Here is a 6,000-nt window from a genome sequence, read left to right on the forward strand (position 1 = left end):
TATGTTCCCACCAAGAACTGTTCCTCCAGATCTTAACCATCTAGGAGCTATTCCACCGGGACATTACCCTACAGGCCAGATACCTTTATTATTTCCCCTTCCAGGAGTATTTTTTGTCCCTGTCATGGCTTCACTTGTCCTTCCTAATGTGACTTCGGGGATCATAGTATGGTACATTGATCCCCTAGTGAACACTCCACTTGGTCAGCTCAGACCATATCATGCTTTGACCCCGACTCAACCGGTCCCCATGACCCCTGTCATTACTTCAGTTCCATCACAACCTAAAAAAGAACCAAATCCTATTGCGAAAGCATATAGATAGGGGGGAAAACCTAAAAGGAAAGAACCTAAGGACAAGGCTCCCCAAGCTCCTCCATCCCCTAAGGCCCCAAATCTGTCACCCCTGTGCGCTTTGTGTAAAGTTGTTGGACACGCCACCAATAATTGTCCTGAACTTCCTCAACTTAAACCTTTGGTTCATGAAGTGTTCCCTGACTCAAATATCTCGAAAGTCCATGTTAACTTACCGGACCCACCCAAGAAACTCAAAACATTGTGCACAAACCACCCTTGTGCTCTGTGTGATCATCATGGTCACTATTCCCATTGTTGCCCTCATCTCGATGAATTTTGTGATTGCCTTAGAGCGATTCGCGAATACGAGGCCACTCGTAGTGGATCATTTACTCCTCTACCCATGGATTCTGGTACCACTAGTCAACCAAAACAAGGAGACTCTGGCCCCCCTATTGTGATCCCTCCCCCCGATGTCGAGATGATGGACACCACGTTCCATATCATTTACCTGTCATCATCCTTGAGTTCCTCGCAGGAAAACCTTTCTGAGGTTTCTGTGCATGCTTCTATTGAATCTCTTTCGACATAATCCCAGGTCTCAACATCTGTAGATCCTCCATCTACTATTTCGTCGTCTACCATTCCAGATGATGCGTATGTGAACCTTCTTTCTCAGGTTGATGCACCAAGTAATGTCGTCGCATCATGTAGTCAGTCTTCCTCCCATCTGCCCATCTCTCAGCCTGATGAGGACACCATGGAAGCTATGTCTACCCCTGATTACCCCTACCCTTAAGTAAGGGGGCATTTCTTCAGAGGATTTTGAAGGCCATTTCCTTCCTAATTCTCCTAATGCGCTCTACCTCAAGAAATTTCGCTCATAGCACATCCCTTTGATTTGTGTGTCTTTATTTCTGCCATAAAGATAGGTAGATTGCAGCATCTCATTTGTTGTCTTTTGCACCTTCTAGGTGGATCCATCATCCACACCATATATTAATTATGCCGTCGGTGAGAGCCGCTTCTCCCAGAATCTAGCCTTGACATCCTAGGCCATTTATAACCCCTTGCATATGTTAGTCCTTTCGAACAACATGTGCATTGGATCTTCCACCAATAATCAGGCCGAATATGATGCAGTGATAGGTTTTTTAGTCGATGCCCTCACTCATCACATCCTTCATCTTCATGTTCGTTTAGATTCCTTGCTACTTGTCATGCAATTGAATGATGTGTATCATGTGCATAACCAAGTCCTATTTAGAAAATATCTATGAGCTAAGTTGTTCGTACATGAATTTGAAACCATTACATCCAGTCATGTGCCTAGATCCCAAAATAGCTATGTAGATACCATTGCAAACAACATTCTAGATTGGCATTTATCACATGTATACCACAGAAGACAACCACAAATAAATCACATGGCGAACCATCATCGTCATATTAAAATTCATAGTCATATTATGTATCATATAAGTTTTTGGAGCCCATAACTCTAAATACATCCAATACGCCCATAGCATACTGGGGGGCACATAGGCCCCTACATCTCCTTTGGAGGATCTCATGCCAAGTTGGGCTGAGATACTTGAATCCATTTTTCGAGCACTTGGAACACAATGGCACTCCACAAACTCCTCCTACTAGGGGGGCATCATTCCCACCTTTGCATACTAGATTATCATCCCATGCTTGGGGGCATGATGGTTTTCCTCTGGCCATATTCTCAATTAAGTATCGTCCCATCTTCTCAATTAAGTATCATCCTAGATCCCACCAAATCTAGGTATGGTCGATCATTCCTTGGATAATTTGTCCTACTGGCCTCTCCAACGAGCCATATGCACATCACATATCATAGACATTTGATACCATATCTTCAAATATTATACTCTATGTCCACATAGTCCCCATGTTTGACTTTGTGGGTGAGGATGATTCTAGACCTCCTCTAATAGTTCATTATCGTTTTTCGCTTCCCTTAATTCTTCACCAGGAACCATCGTTCCAAGAAGCATTAAGGCCATGTTTAGACAAGTAAGGCCACTTTCCAGAAAGTCGTAGATCCCAATTCTGATGGTCATTTTTTCCACTACGATCTACATAAGATTTAGGGCATTTTCCTCCTCTCCAAATTCACCATAGCTCACTAAGAAAATGAATCCAAATTGGAGGGAAAATGTCCTTTCATAGAAAAATTCCCAATTTTTCTATCGCCCATTGTGATTAGATCGTGGCTCAGTTTGATGAACCGTCAGCACCATTGGAAATATCTCACCAAGCTCTATAATGGGTCTTCCTCAGTTTTTGATGATTTAACACTTCACTAGGAAACCATTTTTCCATGTAAGGTCACTTTGTTGCCTCTCAAAATTGAATTTCGTCATAAAGCGACACTTGTACTTTGAGGCCCACCTCCTCTTAATACTGGTCGTACCATATGACGAATTTAGTCATGAGTAACCATCCTTTACTCATGGTTTCATGGTCCCCACCGGGCCTAGTCTGTGTGGCAGCGTCATCGAGTCACCCTTGTTCAAAGCATCCGCGATGATTCGCCCTTGCATTCTTGGAGTCTATTTCATGTCCCATAATCTCATGTCATAGTATTCCATCCATATTTGCATACTGCTCATCCTGTGTTGCCCATTTTGACCTCTAGTCATACTGTCCCCGTCCCCTCCGGAGTTGAGTTAGTTGCTACCAGGTCAACCATGCACTTTATGCTCTGACAAGGGTAGTCATCTATCTGTCCCTCAGTCCTAGTTTTCCCCATTATCCCTGGTGTCATTCCATCAACCACATTACTATTTTCCCTCATGCTTTAGTTGAAGATCCTCATTGCCTCATCTATCGTGGGCCTTATTCTGTCGACATTAGCTCATTTATTACAGAAGAATGGCCTAGAGGGCGGTGTATCTTGGTTCTAGCTTCCATTCTTGTTTGACGCCTTAGACTGAGCAGAGGGTCTCATTATTGCCCTTTGACTTGGTCGTTTCATGTTTGTGATCCATACACTTGATGGTCCAGTGATGCAGCATATTGTACCAGGGATACCCGGGTGTGTGTGAGATGTTTCAGACCTCATGAGGGGGTGGCCCTTCAGGTAGCCCCCCACATGGCCGGACGCATACCTACTGATCCCAAAATTGATCCTGGATAAACCTCTAAGTCTAAAAGACTTCATGCAAGAGGTAAAAGGTGCCAAATGGCACAAATCCTTTGTAAATCAGAGGAAAATGAAAATCACAGGCTGCTCTCAGAAATAGTCTCATTGCAGTGATCCCTCCATTATGAATCCAACGCAACTTAAATGGGTGAAAATAGACTTCAGATGGGAAATCTATCATAAAATAAAGTTGCCCTTTTTCAAAGGAAAAAGAGGCAAAATCCCTTGAATAATGGATCTAAAAACCCTCTAAGTCTTCCAAATCTCGCAAAAGGGCAAGACCACCGAAAAAGGAGAAGTTATGGAGAAGGTGGATAACACTATCGGAGGCTGAAAACATGAAGACAACCATGAAAACAACGCTATCAGAGGCTTAAACAGTGGTTTCACAGGGGCCGTCGGATCTGGCCGATCAATGGTCCAGATCCGATCGACATATCGCATCGGCGATGATAGGAGGATTAGCAATCGCAATTGGTGTTGACGTGAACCATGTATATGGGAAGGCTACAGGCTTATGCAATATGCGATTGTGACAAGTCGCATCGCAATATCGCGTCAGCACATTACAGTGGAGCGAGGCCGATATATATATATATATATATATATATATATATATATATATATATATATATATATATATATATATATATATATATATATGCCCGATGCGATGGTTGGACCTGACGGGGTAGTAAACGACATTTGATATATTTTGAAGTCTATTGAAAAGGCAGTTTTACATGCATTTTCGCATATTTCATTTAGTAAACGAAAAGCGAAGGGAAGCGCGATGTGATGTAAATCGGACCCGAAAGGGTTCGAGAATGAAAATGTATAACATTTGAAATCCGCCAAAGCCATGTTTGCGTTATTTTCACCGTTTCAATGTATTTTAAAATACAAAGGGGAAACCATGGAGCAGGCCAATTGCGATATGCGATAGCCATTCCCAAGAAAACCCGATGGCGCTGTAAAGCACAGTTATGAAAAGTTTCAAGTCCAGGGAACAGTGTTTCTACGGATTTTTCTGTGTATTGCAGCGTTCTCTATGTAAACACAGAGCGACCGTTTCTGAAGGATTCAAAGCGCCGATAGACCCCTTCCGTTACCAAATAGGTGGCATTCATCCTTGAGGGCGTTTAGCAATGATTGCTAATGCCCAGAGACAGGATTTGAATGGACTATGGTAGGAAGACAAAGAGCCCAAAAGGGAAAACCAACAGACAGCGCCGATTTGGCTTTTAAGCCATGAATGTCAAAGACTGTGGGCTACTGAATTGTTGACGGTAGTAGGGTTGTTGTTGTTGTTGAAGGTTTCTATTGGGGTTTTGCTATGAAGTAGAAGCCAAAGAGGCAGCGTAGAAGCCAAAGAGGCAACGCAGAAGAAAAAGAGCAGTTGAGGGAGCCTTCGAGGTCACTTGAAGTTCAAGTGAAAAGCCAAATAGTTGAAGGTTGTAGAAGGCAAAAAGAAGCCAGAGCCAAAGAGCCAGAGAGTCAGAGCAAAGATCCAGAGTCAGAGCCAAGAGCCTGAACCAAAACCAAAGAGCTAGAGTCATAGCCAAGAGCCAGAACCAAGAGCCAAAGATCCAGAGCCAAGAGCCAGAGCTTCAAGAGCCAGGGGATTAAATGGTGTTTGAACCCACTGTTTTTGCGTAGAATAGCAGGAGTTGGGCCAAGAGCTTGTAAAAAAGAATAATACCATAATCCCAGAGAGTCTAGTTGAGTTGACTAGAGCTCACGGAGACGTAGCCCAAGAGTTGTGGGTGAACTCCAAATTAAATCGTTGTTTCTGTGTGTGTTTTATTGCTGCATTATCTCTACTGTTTTTTTCTGTTATATGTATTTATACATCAGTATCCGCACACTAATTTATAGCATAACAACAGAAATTAAAGCAAGTAATGAGTTGAAAACAAATACAACCATAGACCCATATTTTCAAGTATTTCTTAATTCCGCATTGGTTAATCAAATAGACTTGGGAAAATTCAAGCTTTGGAAGTGGGAGAGGTTCTTATAAGCTAGACAAGAAGCCTAAGAGCCCCATTTTCATATCAGTTGGTATCAGAGCTTAAGATTGATTAACCACACCTTTAAGAAGGTTATATTAGAATGCTTGATTGACAGAGCAAAGACTGCTTGTCTAAAAGGTGTTTGAACAGCAAGAGGCTGATTGTATGCTTGTTTGCAGACTGACTATTTGCTGAGTTTGTAGAGGTGAAGGGAAAGCTATTGATAGCTCAGTCCAGGAAGGACAAGAAGGAGAAGGGCTAAAGGCATTCTTCTATCCAAAAGGACCTCAAGGAAATCCAAAGCATAAGAGGTTTTTTGCAAGAGGTTGCCTAAATAAGCTCTTTATTTATCTTGTTGAAGTTTTTTTGTTCATTGGCATAATGACAACTTCTATAGTTTCTTGCTGACAAATTGAAGGAAATGGAGAGGCAACTTCATATTGCAAATATGAAGCTGAAAAGGATGCATGAGTTGGAAACATAGCTCTTTGTTGCCCAAGAAGCCTTAGTCAA

The sequence above is a fragment of the Pinus tabuliformis genome, chromosome 6 (genome assembly GCF_031772625.1).
Source record: "Pinus tabuliformis cultivar Carrire ecotype Pingquan chromosome 6, CPIR1, whole genome shotgun sequence".
NCBI lineage: Eukaryota > Viridiplantae > Streptophyta > Pinopsida > Pinales > Pinaceae > Pinus > Pinus tabuliformis.